Below are 17,158 nucleotides of genomic sequence, written 5' to 3'. Positions count from 1 at the left end.
TTAACAGGCTGGTGTTAAATCACCATGACTTTAACACTTCTTTCTGCAAACCACTGAGCAAATATTTAATAAGAAGTTTTGCCTTTTGGATAATAGTGCAATGTATCAAGTATTGTTTATTAACCTAATAATTGCAGAAATGATTACTGCCATAACAGAAACAGCAAAGTTGGATTGTTTATACAAGTTCAATACTAAGTACTAGGAAAATTAATGATGTGCAGGGTTCTCAATATTCAAAACGGGTGTCCCACCCAGGGCGAGAATAATTAATTCTGCCTCATTGAAGTAAATCTCCTGTCAGCCAATCACAGAGTAATATTAACAATGTCTGCTGCAAGGCCATCGGGACTCCTCTTTTGTCAAGCCACTACAAGGTAACCTTGAGTGACTCAGCAAGAAATTTTATCCATCTCTGAAAGCCTCCCCACCCCCCAAGAAATCCCAACTAAGATTAGTGAAATTGAAATATTTGGGGAAGCCTGAATGCCTAGGAATAAGTCTGGGATTGAACTCAGGTTTCCTAGTCAACTACAAGGCTGCCTGAAAACAACAAACAATTTGTTCTTAAAAGCAGTTTTATGGAGAATTTAATATTCTTTTTACCTTCCAAATACATCACGTACTGGGAGAGGGACAGAAAGCTTCACCTGCTAGTTTGTTTAATAAATAAATCTCAAAACTGTTTGATTTGTTAATACAGTATAAGCCAGTTAATAGACTTCTTGTTAACGGTCAAAGTTGACTTTTGCTCAGGTATTGTTTCATTCCAGTACAATCCGGGAAAAAACAGTTGGTCTGTATGAACAGTTTTGACTGGGGTTGCTGCTTCATAGGCTGGATTCTGAACTTCTAAATATACTTCTCAAACCACTGAGATCACTATAACCTGAACTAAATGTGATCTCCCAAAGTTTACTGTGAGGGCTATCTCTAGTCAGTTCATGTGCTATGCACAAAGTATGGGCTGACTTCATTTCTGATTTTAAATCCAAAATCTACCAGTTTGATGCAAATCTTTCTTTACAACCCAAACAAAATTAAGGGAAAGATGTTTTCCGAGATGAGATCAAGATCAGATATGTACAATTGGTGTATTTGATCATAATTGCCACTGTGGAAAAACCTGAATCACTCTGCCACAAATAATCTCCCACAGTTTTGTTAAAATTGCATGGCAGAAGATTTTTTTCAGACTCTTTTTCTTTCTTTTTTTAAAATAAGATAGATTCCTTTTGTCTTTACCTAGAATATTGGAAGAACATTCAGTACCAAGCATCCTCTACAACCCATAATTTGGGAGGGTTGGGGGAGGGGTGGGTAACTTGCCATGCAGTGGCCAGCAAAAAAGTCACTGGTGCAACTTTTATTGGTACAACCAATGCACTAGTTTTCAACCTGTTTTTGGGCATATGTTATGAATTGAAATCAATCAACTTAATACACCACTTGACAGTATACTGTGCCATACAGATCAGGATCACCCCAAGTTTGATCTGGTTTGGGCTGACTTAACTGATGCAAACTGGGATGATGGTGGGGACACTGTAAATGACCTCAGGGTCGCTGATTGAGAAAGAGAAAAATAAGTCGCCCAGCATTCTCACTCCTAATAGCTGTTCAGCAATTATCGACAAAAAATAGATGTCATCAGGATCAGCCAAGACATACCCTGTGGCTAAATTAACTGTCAACATTTACTGCTCAGGCTCACACCTAATGAGCAGCCACTTGGGCGCGGTACTGTGGAACCACACAAAACACAATTTCTTGCTTTAAAAAAAAAGAACAAAACTGGAAGAAAACAAACAGCATCCCTCTTAGGTAACTACTTCTTTTATCACATGGTATTCTCATTAAGAGGCTGTTGTTGCATATAGCAACAAATATATTCCAACAATCTTTCATATTGAACAAAATTTTACATCAATAAGTTAATAAAACATGTGCACCCTCTCTAAACTCAGCTTTCCTGATTAGAGAAAAAAAAAATCAGCCAGTAATGAAGAGTGTCAGATGGGCAGATCTGGTGATGTGCATCAAGATACGTTGGGTCCCACTTGGATGCAATGGATCTGGATCATAATTTTTTTTTAATAATCAGATAAATTTATGCAACTAGAAGGGAGGAATTCTCCTTCAGACTGCATACAGCTTTGTGAAAAATATACGAATACAATGCTATCGATTGTAATACAGAAAATATTAACCAGATTATGGAAATAAAAGGAAACCAAGTAACAGTAAAGAAGAACTCATATTTATGTAGCACTTTATCACACCCTCAGGATATCTCAAAGTATTCCACAATCAATTACTTTTCAAGTGGAGGTCACTGCTGTGTACTCAAATGCAGCAGCCAACAAGCACACAAACAGCAAATGAAATGAATGATCAGATCATTTGTTTTTGGTGCTATTGATTGAGGAATGATGGCCAGGACATCAGAATTTCCTTCTCATCTTAGAATAGTGCCAAAGGACCTTTTACAACCACTTGAACAGGTAGATGGGCCCTGGTTTAACACTTCATCAAAAGGGTAGCATTTTTGACAATGCAGCAACAAAGTGTCAGCCTAGATTACACGCTCAAATCCTGGGGTGGGACTTGAAACCACAAAATTCTGAGTCAGAGATGAGGGTGCAACCAACTCAGCCTATAACTTATATGCAGTTAATGGTTTTATTTTATACAGACTGTCTGTGGAAATCTAACAGTTCAATAGATGCGCATGCAAATATAGTGTCCTAATAAGTTGGATATACTAAATCAGTGTCTCTGAGGCAACATAAGCTCCCTTGACTCAATTCATAACAGAAGCGTTGGTAATCCAGCAAAGAATTTTTTTCTAAGCTTTCCAAAATTGTCTTGTCATGTTAATTTTTATCATTATATAGAAAATAGTCACCAGTAACTGTGCATAACAAACCTGCTCTCAATGCTTACCACTGTTCTCTTGCTCCATTGTTGCTTGAGGCTTGGTTAGAACAATGGGACACAGCCTATAACAAGTTGAAAACAAGAACCCATTCTTTGCAGTCACCAATTGCAGTGCAGTATCTTTTTCTAATGTAGGTTTTTGCTGTGCTTCAAGCAGCAGTCTGTTCATGGAAGTTACCTCTAGGATTCCATGAATAAAATATAAGTGTATATATAAAATTTTAAATAAAACTCACCCATATGACTTTTAAAAATATAACTTGTTTTTTGAATATGACCCAACTACAATGTAGTGAGAATAATACTCTTATTAGACTGTATTGTAACAGACCCTACAGTATGTTGCTTGATCCTTACAATGTATTTTAAAGGGGATTTTTGTTTTTACATGAGGCAAGTAATACAGTATGATGTATCCTCCATGTCAAGGATCCTTGTATTTTTCTCCAAAATTGGTTTCAGAAGTACAGAATTTCACAGAAACACTTTCAATTTAGTCAAGTATTTAAATTCTTATTCTCTGAAGAAACTATACTAAAACGTAAAATAGTCTCCAATATCACTGTGCATGTTTGAGAGCAAGAGAAAGTGCGCTCACAAATGCACACACATTAGGCAACACTTCTATTTCCCTTTCTAGTCTCATTACCTTGCATATGAAACGTCATTTGCCACTCAGCCCATCTTCCAAAACTATCCAGATTTCTCTGCCTTCAGTTTATCTTTCATATTTTTGAACCGCCTCCCTCCATTTAGTGTCATCTGCAAACTTAAGACAGCTTTGTTTCTGTCCCCATCTGCTAATCATGTATATACATTGTGAACAGCAATGGCCCCTAGTACAGATCTCTTCAGCAGCCTGCCATGGACCCCTTGCCATGTCAATTACCCTTTGCTTTAACTGGTTTCATTTTAGTTCAGAAGCTTGGCTCCTATTCCATGTCTTCCTATCTTGTGGAATAGTTGTTTGCGTGGTACAGTATCAAAAGATTTGCTGAAATCTAAATATATCACAATCATAGAATTTCCATGGTCAACAAGGGCCATCATTTACTCAAAGAAATGTAGTAAGTTAGTTAGGCAAGACCCCACCCCCATAAATCTATGCTGATTTCCTGGTACCATAACATAACTATCTAAGTTTATATTGTCTTCCTTTAACTTTCTCAACCTATCACTGACTACCTTATTTAACATTTCTATTAGTACTTCTTCACCATGCCCCCAACCCGGCAATTCAACTTCCATGTGGGGAGACTGCCCCAGTCTCTGCCATGAACACAGAAAATAATTCATTTAGAATGCTTGCTGTACCTTAGTCACTTAATATCATGTCACCTTTGGAGCCTTTCAATGCCCTCACTATTTCCTTGTTTACCTGTGAAAATATTTATAGAAATGCTTAACATTTCTTTTAATACTCCCTGCCAACCTAACCTCTTATCTTAATTCTCCTGACCTGTTTATTAACCTCCTTTACCTTGTTTTTATATTCATCCCAGTCCATCTTGCCACCTGTAATTTTGTTTGTTGCCCCTTTTTCCTACTTGCTTCCATTGTTTCCCACATTGGCATTTTCCTTATTATCCTGCTTCCCTCATGGTATATCTGTTTTGTACTCTGTGTATATTATTTCTAAACATGATCTGCCTTTTTTTCACAATTCCCCCTCCCCCGCAATGGTGCTGTCCAATTTCCTTAGCTCACCTTTCATAATCTGCCTTTCCAAAGTTTAATATTTCTACTGCATTCATTCTCTTTTCCACTATAAGCACTTAAAACTCCACCATATTGTGGCCACTGTTACCAAGGTGTTCTGCCTCTGATCTACTCTTCCATCTTTTCATTGGTACTTAATATCAGATCCAAAAGCAACCCTCTCATGTGAGATCTTTGATCAACGGTTCCATATTTGGTGTACAAGATCATGTTTTCACTCCTTTATAGATTTCCTAATGTATCCCTGGTAGACTGAAATCACCCTTGCCAACTGCATCTGTTATTTGACTACAAATTTTGGTCAATGCCTACATTAAACAGTGACTACACTTCAGAAGTCCTTCATTGACTGTAAAGGGCTTTGGGACATCCAGAGGTCGTGAAAGACACTATATAAATGCAAGGTTTTTATTTCTTTCAAATCCCTCCTCCTGACATGTCCATAGCTAGTTTCCCCTCATGTGTCTTTCCTATAGAGTTTCAATCTTACCTATACCCAGATCAGATCTATCCATCTCAGTTATAATTGCAGTCTCTTTTACATAAAAGGCTACTCATCTAGATGTTCTCCCCATACCTTGTACCATCTTAGAAAAGATGACAGCCATTCATTGCAAACCCATGTCATTTCCACATTGCTAGCATATATATGAAGACAGTGTAAATTAAAACTTGTTTTTACTGGTCCTTCCACTTGGCAGCTCCAAAACACACACACACCAATTTAGGATTTCCATGGGAATAACCTGTTGTGCCATTCTCACCACAAGAGTCTCTGTTTTGCCTTGTTTTTAAAGCTTAAAATTGTGACTGTCATTCTAAAGTCATACTCACTTTTAAAAATTGTGATTTTATTTTATAACAGAGTCTGATAAAAGTTTCTACTGATTATCAGAAAATAATCCTGATAATTTTGTAGAATCCCATTGACTCACAATATCTCTGCACATGTGGATTTTTAAAAAAAGAATTAACTGGCCAGTAATACAGTAACTTGAGGAAACCTGCAGCTGTAAACAGTCCAAAACTGACCTTTGAAAACTGACCTACGAAATGACGGGCAGGAAAAGACCAGCTGGTCAAAACCAGTCCAGGAGATCACATGGACCATGTGTTTGTTATCTATTAATCAACTTACCTTCTATATTATGCGATCTTAAAATAAATCTGATTTAAATAATTTAAGTAAGGCACACATATTTAGAAATGCCAAAAGAATTAAACTGTCTGAGATATATACACAATGCAGCTTGGATATGCAACTTAATCTTTGATTTTGTAGATATGGTTTGAATCATAGTTTACAGCGGATTCAATCATTATTTTATGAATTTCGAAAGCTTAAGAAAAATAACAGAGCAGAAGCCGACAGGAACTGTAGTAAAATGAACCTTGTGTGAGGTGGCATATTCCCATGTCATCTGACAGACAAAACGACTTCAGATAAACAGCAAATAAGTATCTACTTTAAAAATCCATCCCAAAAAACAAATGTCTACAAATAACTGGAGAAAGCGACCACTGAAAAAGGTACTGAGAAGGCAGTTTGGTTACTTGGAAGCGGTCGTGGGTGCTTCAACCCAAAAAGGGAAACGTAATCAGGTCTGGGTGTGGGAGCCGATCCTTCAGCCGGTTCGCCCGAACTATTCACTCACATTTTCAAAGCTCACATTAAAACATTAACATTGTTACCCGGTCTGAAGACGAACAGCTGACGATATTTTGAGTTTCCATCCACGGTTCCTTTCCTTAAAGGCCTAGACAGCGACCCGAGGCCCAGCACAGTCCCAGTCCCCCGCACCCCATTCGAAAGCGCCCCGGCTGGTTTCTGATCCACGATAAAGACGGTAAATGAGGCCTCTCCTTCGAAAGGCTCTGGGTAAAACTCACCTCGAGTTGCGGTAACTTTGTCCCCGGCTCCTCTCCCGCCCGCTCCGCGCTCCCTGAACCGGCCGCGCCGAGTGACGTCATGCACCTCCTCCCACACAGGGAGGCTCAGGACCAAGTGGGCGGCTGACAGGGCACGGCTCGAGTAACCGGGCAAAGGGAGCGTGGAGTCCGGGCAAAGGGAGCGAGGAGTCCGGGCAAAGGGAGCGAGGAGTCCGGGCAAAGGGAGCGAGGAGACCGGGCAAAGGGAGCGAGGAGACCGGGCAAAGGGAGCGAGGAGACCGGGCAAAGGGAGCGAGGAAATTGGGTGAAGGGAGCGAGCAAAGGGAGTATGGACACTGGGCAAAGGGAGTGTGGACATTGGGCAAAGGGAGTGTGGACACTTGGCAAAGGGAGCTTGGAAATTGGGCAAAGGGAGCGTGGAGACCGAGCAAAGGGAGCGTGGAGACCGGGCAAAGGGAGCGTGGAGACCGGGCAAAGGGAGCGTGGAGACCGGGCAAAGGGAGCGTGGAGACCGGGCAAAGGGAGCGTGGAGACCGAGCAAAGGGAGCGTGGAGACCGGGCAAAGGGAGCGTGGAGACCGAGCACAGGGAGCGTGGAGACCGGGCAAAGGGAGCGAGGAGACCGGGCAAAGGGAGCGAGGAGACCAAGCAAAGGGAGCGAGGAAATTGGGTGAAGGGAGCGTGGAGACTGGGCAAAGGGAGCGTGGAGACTGGGCAAAGGGAGCGTGGACACTGGGCAAGGGGAGCGTGGAGACCGGGCAAGGGGAGCGTGGAGACCGGGCAAGGGGAGCGTGGAGACCGGGCAAGGGGAGCGTGGAGACCGGGCAAGGGGAGCGTGGAGACCGGGCAAGGGGAGCGTGGAGACCGGGCAAGGGGAGCGTGGAGACCGGGCAAGGGGAGCGTGGAGACCGGGCAAGGGGAGCGTAGAGACCGGGCAAGGGGAGCGTGGAGACCGGGCAAGGGGAGCGTGGAGACCGGGCAAGGGGAGCGTGGAGACCGGGCAAAGGGATTGTGGACACTTGGCGAAGGGAGCTTGGAAATTGGGTAAAGGGAGTGAGGAGACTGGGCAAAGGGTGCATAGAGACTGAGCAAAGGGAGTGTGGAGAATGGGGACAGGGAGCGTGGAGACTGGGCAAAGGGAGTGAGGAGACTGGGCAAAGGGTGCATGGAGACTGACCAAAGGGAGTGTGGAGAATGGGTACAGGGAGTGTGGAGACTGGGCAAAGGGAGTGTGGAGACTGGGCAAAGGGAGTGTGGCGACCGGGCAAAGGGAGCGTAGGGACTGAGCAAAGGGAGTGTGGACACTTGGTGAAGGGAGCTTGGAAATTGCGTAATGGGAGTGTGGAGACCAGGCAAAGGGAATGTGGAGACGGGGTACAGGGAGCGTGCAGACTGGGCAAAGGGAGCGTGGACTTTGGATAAAGGGAGTGAAGAGCATGCAGAAAGGTACAGTACGGATAGTATGTAAATGGAGTATGGACTCAGGGTAAAGGAAATGTGGACACTGGGTAAAGGAAGTGAAGAGCATGCAGCACGGTACAGTACGGACACTGGACAAAGGGAGTGTGGGGACTGGGCAAAGGGAGTATGGGGACTGGGCAAAGGGAGTGTGGACATTGAGTAAAGGAAGTGATGTACATGCAGAAAGGCAGAGTATGGGCACTGGGTAATAGGAATGTGGAACATAGGGAAAGGCGGAATGTGGGCACTGGGTAAAGGTTGTGGGGGGCATGGGGAAAGGCAGAGTATGGGCACTGGGTAAAGGGTCTAAAGTGGATAGGTAAAGGCAGAGTATAGGTGCTTGGTAAAGAGAACAGCGGCAGGGCACAGGAAGGAATGGGTAACAGCAAAGCATGTGCATTGGGTAAAGGGAAGATGGTAGGAGGCAAGAGGGAACAGGTAATGTCAGAGCAAGGGCTTTGAGTAACGTCATAGGTGGTTGTGAGCACTGAGTGAATCAAGTGCAGGATATGAGAACTGGGTAAAGAGGCAGGATTTGGCCCTTAGGGGAGTAGGTAATGGATGTTGGGTAAGCATTGGTACGTGGGTACCCAGGCAGTGGGGCATAGGTACCCGGAAGGTGGGACATTGGGTGGGCTCGAGGGTCATTCGAGCCACAGATTTCTGAAAGTATCAAAGATCATTCTTAGGCCTGCACAAAACGTCCATCCAATAAGAAAGTTTGAAATCTCGTGTTATAACTGCTCTTTATATCGGACAATCGAACAAATTGTTGTTCTAATCTACTATTTGTTTAACTATTATTAACAGTGTTGTTCCTAGTATTGATATTTTTAATTGACTTTCAGTAACGAATAGATGGTGAATGTAAAATGTCTTAAAAATTAGGGAAACAGGAAAGAAAAGATTGGGAAAATATTTTCATGGGAATACAGTAGTTATGTTATTGTCCGGCGTAACTCCCTTTCTTCTCCATCTGAATGTAGCGGACGTCACCACCTGTCCTAATAGTAATCCGACAGCGGTTCAGAAGCTCTGGTTGTGGCTGATGTGGTCATCCTGGAAAGGCATAGTAGGCCAGGGAACACACATCTCTGGCAATCCGACTGTCCATAACTCAAGTTGGAGTTAGATCATCTTTCTCACTCAGAGCCAGGACTATGATTCATCCCTATAAATGCCACAACTCTCTAAAACATTCCCTCTTTTGTGTGCCTTAAGACTCATTTTGACCTAACTAATATTCATATCACAATGTAGGGGAAGTTTTATTTTTATTGGAGTTGGGAATGAAACATAATATAATGAAAATTTGTTTGGGACAAACTTAGTGTGTAAAATCGGATAGAATTCCAGTTGTCTAATGCAGCAATATAAAAATAAGCCTGCGACACGTATTGCAAAATGAAAGCAAGCAGTGTAACAAGTCCTGTACGTTTTTCTGATCTTACCACATACGTAATGAGAAATAAAAGCCCAGCGGCGACGTTCTCATAAATAAATCAGTTTTGCAAGGCCGTACTCATTTGCCACATTCATACCTAATTCATTTTGTTCACGTGCTAATACCATATACATTACAAAGTCAATATTATTAGTGGTTTAAATTGCACAAATGAATTAGCGTGATCTTGACCCAAGTAAAGTGGAAACTGTTTACTATGGGGATTTAATATTACCATATTCGGCCTGCAGTTTCCTCCGCATTTGCGACCAGAGTGCATGTAACTACAACACACGCAAATCTCCTCGATCTTTTACTTCAGTCCATCAAAGCCTTGGTCTGAACCAATCTCTGCGCACAAAACTGGCCACGCCCCCAATCCGCACATGTGAGTATGCTCCAATTGCGCTTATTCGGAGGCTTCACATTGGGACCAGATTTTCCTGCACAATAGGAAAGGAAGTTAGTATTCTGGCGTTTAATTGCAATTTTTTTGAGGTTTAAAAAAAAATTATCTTCAGAGACCTGCTCTGTATTTTGTTTATTTTAATACATTTTTATGACTTAAGTTACATAAAAAATTTAAAAGCTTCTCCAGTTGCAGATTCTTAAACAGACTGGCCAAGAGTTTCCGCTTTGGGCACAATCGGCAATTGGGCTCAAATTGAGCCAGGAAATCATGCTGGGCTGGGTTACCGTCCGTGTTTCCACTAAAATATATTTGCATAATCACAAACGTAAAATCTTCCATGAATCGGTGCAATTCAGCAGTTTAATTGAGTGCAATCATTTTTTTTGCATTAAAAAATATTGCATTTAAGAGTGGTAACCTGGTGCAGTTTTATTAATACAGCTGAAAATGGGTTTATCACAAAAAAATAAGCATTTTTAATAAGTGTCTAGTCTTCTACCTGTGATACCTGATTTTAAATCACTGAAAATGATTTTTAAAAACTATACTGAACCATTTATTATTTTCATTGCTGTACACTAGTCAGTTTCTTAGTAAATTAAATATTTTTTAATATGCAAAAACATTTAAAACGTGCCTATTTAGTGCCTTTGTGCCTAAGGAAACTAGCTTAATTTGAAGACCCTCCTTGAACGGTCACAATCAGCAGAAACTCGGGTGTGGCCAGTTTTGTGGGTGGGGCCGGCTTCAGCGAAATGATTTTTGAACCTGCACAAAAGATTGCAGAAATTCAAATTAAACTGGCCATAAATATGCCCACTGTAAATTGAAATTCCGCGATCTTTTGTGTTGATTCGGCTGGATTGCGCTGATAAAAGCAGAGCAATCAAGCTGAAACTCTACCCCACTGTATCTGACTTGCATGAATTATGGTTAAATGGGTTGAAACTTAAATTTTCATAAAGAAGAAATACATGGTGTGGATTCCATGCTTTTCGTGGGCCCCGATTGTTTACGCTGATTTCCACTGATTTACGTATTCTCTTGAGATTGGGAGGCTACTTGGCGTAACTTGACATTGTCAAAATGGGCGCAACATTGGGTGCATTTGCAAGTCTAACTTCCAGGCTGCGCACATGGAGGAAACTTCAACCCATAGATTATAAATTCACTGTTAACCACATGAAGCCTAAAGCGATTAACACATTTAGGCATAATGTTGGCACCTTGTACACTTAACCATACCTCAGGATAAGTTCATCCATAAACAAGATTTGATGTGAACAAGAACGAGTCGGTCCTTATTTGTAACATGGGAGTGCTTTACATATTGAATCCTCTCTGCACAGAAAGGTACCCTCTGACTCTAATTGTAAGCACTTACACTGAAAAATATAATTTATATTTTCATGCACCAAGAAGCTTTCTAGGCCTGAAATTATACCTGATGGTTCTAGTAAGAATTTAAGCATCTAGTTTTGAATGGGCGTCTTTAATCATTTGTGATTTTGTATCATTATCTCCTGAATAAATTGTCACGATCGGTTTTGAAACTGGTCAGTCAGTTATTGATGTGACTGGTGTGAACCTTTTATCATCCACCATGGAAGGTAATATGGCCAAGAACAAAATCAGTAAAATTAAAATAAACTGGATTAAAATTAAGGGCAATACAGCTCACAAACTGTTTTAATAAGGACAATTTCAATCTTTCTACATTAATTGAAGACTTCAAACAAGTCCTCACTTTAGCACCCATGACGCAATTAAATATTTAATGATAAATTAACATTTATTAAGCAGTGTCAGTGAAGGGTTTGATAGAAAGAATACATTAAAAAATATATAGTATATATGTAATCCAATAAGAGGATGCCTCCAATCGTACATATCAGATGGTCTCCTATTGGCCTTCCATTAATTTACATCCTTGTTATAGATCACATCCTCTTTCAGAATGCAATTTTTAAAAAATGGCTCTTTGTACATCAGATGAACAAAGACTGCTTATACCATTCCATCTTTTATTTAGCTCAATCCCAGCCAAAATATCTATTATATATTAAAAAGTGGGTCATAATATTCCATTTCAAAATGCATTAAAAACTATGTCAAATTGGTCCTGTGAAAAATACCATTATTAAAGTGTACACATTTACTTGCAATACAAGTTATGACAGTAGGTGGTACTGTGATATGGATTTTTAATGTTGAGCTTGGCTTTTTTTTTATTCTTGGGATGTGGCTGTCGCTGGCAAAGCTGGCATTTATTGTCCATCCCTGGTTGCCCTTAACTGAGTGGCATGCTAGGCCACTTGAGAGAACAGTTAAGAGTCAACCACCTTGGTATGGGACTGAAGAAGTAGGTTTATTTCCCTAAAGGACATTAGTGAACCTGTTAGTAAGTGACCATAGAAACCTGATACCAGTTTTTCATTTCCAGATTTTTTGAAACTGAATTCAAATTCTCAAACTGCCATGGTGGAATTTCTACTCATGTTCTCTAGATTATTAGTCCAAGCCTCTAGATTACCAGTCCAGTAACATAACCAGTTTGTTACTGTACCCAGTTAACAGCAATTTTAAAAAATACATTTTTAATCATTTACATTTTTAAAAAAAAAATTAATTTCCTCAACTTCTTTCCTGAAGGCATTGAATTATACTGGGGTACAGTTCCACCAATGCCAGTAGCCCTATAATACCTCATCCAAGTAGTCATTCTTTATATGTGAGTATCTTCACCTGCTCCCAAGCAGTATCGCAGGTTTTTGGATTGTGGGGAACAGCACAACTGAGCCCAATCCAATCCACACCCAACATCAATACATTGATACTTTACTGCAGGACGGAAAGGAAATGTCAGACAAAATGCCCACCTAATTTAAGAGGGTAATGAAAGATCGTTTCCACTAGTTGGTGAATCATTTACAAAGGGGTGTAGACTCAGGATTATCACCAGAAAAATAAAGAGGGAAGTGAGAAGATTTTTTTCCACACAATATGGTTAGGATAATGTAACATTATCACAAATGGCTATTGAGACATTGCAAACCAATGCTGTAGCAGGTAAGGCTGAGTTAGCTGAGCTAAATGAGAAGAAGAATCCTAATCTCTCAGTGACAGTTCCACCTCTTCAGGTTTCATTAGTGAACCAGAATGGCTGGCCAGTCATTATTAGTGTCCTGGAGTGCTGTGGAAAGTGTCTCATTCAAGTTTTGGATTACCAAGTCTGCAAGAGGGTTGACTTAGTTCTGAACTTCATTGCCAGGCATGTCATTTTACAGCCACCTTGATTGTAAAGAAACTTCTCACAGGTACTATTTATCTATGGGGATTTCATAACAGAAAAGCAAAAACACATCAGGCCAGGTCCAACAGTCATAGTGGAACTCTTTGCATTAAAAATAAATTAAGACAATTACGTCATGTTCAGAGCAGATGGAACTAGTGGGGGAGGGAAGTCAAACTGGAGCCACATTCGTTCCGTGCAGGAGATGGTGGAAAGAATTCTGAAGTGGGAGGCTAACTTACAAATAATTTTAAAATTCAAAAACAGTTTACATTGAGGAAGGATGTTATTTTCCATTTTTTTTTGAGGTAGCTAACAATATACAAACTAGAAATGTACATATACACACACACACACATATAGAGGTTGCAAAGGTTTTCAAGTTTTTGTAGTGGATTAGTGAGTGACAGAAGAGACTAGTGTTTTTACACTGACAGTGGTAAGGGGCCTGTAACTATATTGGGACAGATGGGGAAAGTATTTACATGGTTAGAATCATAGAATGGTTACAGCACAAAGGAGGCCATTTGGCCCATCGAGCCTATGCCGGCTCTTTGTAAGAGCAATCCAGTTAATCCCATTCCCCCGTGGCCCTGCAATTTTTTCCCTTCAAGTATTTATTCAATTCCTTTTTGAAAGCCATGATTAAATCTGCTTCCACCACCCTTTCAGACAGCGCATTCCAGGGTTAAATAGGGTTTTCCTCGTCTAAATGTTTACATTGTGATTTTCAATGTTAAGTGTTGACAAAAACAGCAGGACAGAAAATTCTGACAATATGAGGTTTTTAGACTGGAAGTGTGACTATGTAAGATTTTTAATATACTAGTCAATCTACTGTGGCAGTGCACAGAAAGGAATCAAGGCAAAGTGCAGGATAATTGGACCAAGGCACACAGGTATAAATCAGACCCCATTTTAACATCATACATTGCAGACAGGTAAAGTTAATTGAAAATTAAGAGTTTCTCTGCAGTAAAGACCGAGGAGCTGGGAAAATGGGACCCAAAGCAAACCGGAGATAGGGCGGGGGAGTGGGACTAGCTGGATTGCTTTTGCAGAGAGCTGGCACAGACTCGACGGGCCAAATGGCCTCCTTCCATGCTGTAACCATTCTATGAAACCACAAAACACAGGTGCTACAGTGTTATTGACAGGAGGGTGTAATTACAGCATGGCAAGTAAACAGCATGACAAGTTTAGATAGGCAGCTTCTAGTATCAATGCAGACATAGGAATTTATAATAGGAATAAATTGATATAAAAGTAACAAAAACATGACTACAGGAAGTAAGCTTTTGCAGATAGGAAGATCAATTACTAATGTGTAGGAAGATGTGTATGGATACCTGTTATCAACATTTATTGTTCTAGTTTTCCTCAATTCTTCTGTCAACAATGAGTCCTTCTCTTTCTGAATAACTAAATTTGAAATAACTCTGGATCACTTGTTGGGATTAGGAACTACTAGACATGACAAAATAGCAGCAGAGGCTCGGTTATGCCTGGATTAGCTATGTGCTTACTGTTCTTTCCAGTATTAAGCTTTGATGATCAATATGATGTGCTTATTCCATTCCACTTCTCAAATTATTTCTGAAAAATGGATGTTGTCACATGAAAATAGACACCTCCTTGTGATGTGACTAAAGACACAAATCAAATGGGTAATTTAGACATTTCCTACAAGGTAACCTGGCCCATTCGTTCGAGTCCAGCTAAGGAAGGCCAAACTTGGCTATTTTTGCATGAGAAATATTTTGCAGGCAGAACGATCATGTGACAGTAGATGTTGCATCTCTTATCTTTGTCTTCCACTAAAGCAATGCTATTTCATTGGTGAAATCGTTCCTTCCCAAGACAAGATGCAATTTTTGTGGCCTTTGACACTCCAATTGTTTTCAGTGGGAAAACAGAGTGATGTGTTACTAAATAAATACTTGATTTCATGACACATGTATTCTTGTGGTAGTAATGCTCTGACTGGACACACAATTGTCAGGGGAAAATGACTATTGCAGTGGCACCTACAGATTACTCATGATCTCAAAGTAGCTTGCTTATTCTTCTTAAATCTGGTGTGAGTTGCTTGCTGAGAGTTCCAATGTGCAGAAATAACCTCAAACTATAAGCAGTGAAATGGAGTTTCACTTAACTGGAACAGCTGAGGCAGGCAGATGAATTTCTTCAGTCACCTAATTGCTTACTAACTGCAAAACATGGTCAAGAGTTTTCTACCTTGTGGCTCATCATATGCTATCCAACCAGTTCAGGATAAGGAGAATAGGATGTGGACAAGGATAAAGGTAGAGCAGTGAAACATCAAGATTAATGGTATAGGAACAGAAGTTGTTTCCTATCTTCACTGCTTTCCCAGCACAAAATACATTATAAGTGAAATCTAACTTGCCTTTTTCCCAGCTCAATGCTGGGAAATTGATAAAGATCATGCAGTTCCATGCAGGAGGGGTTTTTGTTACAGAAAACTTTGGGGTAATGGTGGTGGCCAGGATATGGGATGGCTGAAATGAGGTTGAAGGGGAAGGATGAGAGGGATTGGGAGAAGATGACAAGAATTTTAGGCTCTCTCACCAGCATTATTCTGATGACTTTTGCATGACTTGTCATTTTCTTTGCAAAGTTGGCTATTTCAAGTAGAATATGCTTATATTTTATTTCACATTCTATTTTGCTTTGGTTGTAACCAAAGAAAAAAAACAAAAATATTTTAATTACACGAGAAAAATAAGATTAAACGATTTAAGGTGAAATGTTTTAAGGCTGCAACCTTTTTAAGAAGCGAGGAAGAGGACATGTTATCAAGTGTCACCGATAGCACCAAAATCACAAAGGTTAAATCCAAACTTGGCGTTTATATCGTAAAGTTTTGGACAACAGAAGACCATTGGTCCATCTAGCTTACCCTTTCAATACTTCCATCAGGTTCCTTACTGTGATTGTTGAACTAATAGACTTGCACCTGCTTTCTCAATAGAAATTGATTAATTCCTTTTTTAAAACCTGCTCTGTTTTTCTGTTTCATTGGCAATTTGATACACAATTCTACCACCCTCTTACTAAAAAAAAATTGTTTAAATTTCTAATTTTCTTATCCTGTGTTTCCTAGTCCCAAAAAGTTTGTGTCCAACAAAGGAAGTTTCCTGGATCTAAATTCTCCATACCAAGAAAATCTTAACAGACGACAGTCATGTCCTCCCCCCTCATTCTCCACTCCCGAGAGCAAAGTCTCCGTGTAGGCAATCTTTCCTCATAACTCAGTCCTGCAAGTTCCAGAATCAGATTCATAGCAATCCTCTGAACTCCCTCCAGTAATTCTGCATCTTTCCTGTATTATGGAGACCAAAACTAAAAACAGTATTCCCCAGCATACTTGTAGTTTTCTTTCTTTGCTCTTTTTGCTCCAATTTCTTTGATTCTGTTTACAAACTTTTTTGTAACAAGGTATCAAGTTAATCAACTGGCTTCTTCTGCTACTAAGGTACTCCACAGCACTACAGCAATCAGTGGTAGTTTGAAGCACAGTGAGGCGTACTAAGAAGTGACAATCAGTCATCGTTATTCATTACTGGAAAACATACAACACGTGGAATGGTGCAATCTTTTCACATACTGTAGCTCAAAAAGCCTACCACTGGGTTTTAAAAAAAATGGTGTCACATTATTTGACAATCATTTTAAGCTCTGGATAAAATGAAGAGGTTGGATGCAAAAAGAACATGCATAGTCTGACAATGCACACAACTGTGCTGAACTCCCTTCTTGAAGCGAACAGCTAAAACATTAGTACGAGAAAAAGACAAACGATAGTGTACAGGTGGAGGGATGTCATTTGACCAAATAAATCCCAAAGAAATAGTACAATAGCCCCAAAGGTTGTACCCAGGACCTACCCAACTTTCCCAGTAGTTTAGCAATGAAATGTACAGAAGCCAACCCTTTGTCACAATGATAAATAAAAACTGACCAAGATCACAACAGTA

At 40.3% G+C, this 17,158-nt stretch overlaps 1 protein-coding gene across 6 annotated transcripts in view; it reads right to left on the bottom strand.

Moving 5' to 3' along the window:
• The window catches only part of clip1a (CAP-GLY domain containing linker protein 1a), a 153,539-nt gene extending 146,904 nt beyond the window's left edge, over nt 1-6,635 (bottom strand). For 5 of the 6 annotated variants that reach the window (XM_068005770.1, XM_068005775.1, XM_068005776.1 and 2 more), the window contains exon 1: nt 6,550-6,635. The gene's annotated coding sequence lies outside the window, so the exon portion shown is untranslated. Of the gene's footprint in view, nt 1-6,351; nt 6,445-6,549 lie in introns of those variants that run through there. The other variant, XM_068005771.1, reaches the window with a different exon arrangement.
• Between the last annotated feature and the right edge of the window lie 10,523 nt (nt 6,636-17,158).

Source organism: Heptranchias perlo, chromosome 25, assembly GCF_035084215.1.
Source record: "Heptranchias perlo isolate sHepPer1 chromosome 25, sHepPer1.hap1, whole genome shotgun sequence".
Taxonomy (NCBI): Eukaryota; Metazoa; Chordata; class Chondrichthyes; order Hexanchiformes; family Hexanchidae; genus Heptranchias; species Heptranchias perlo.
The sequence above is the reverse complement of the archived record's forward strand: the minus strand, read 5'-3'. Positions and strand labels throughout refer to the sequence as shown.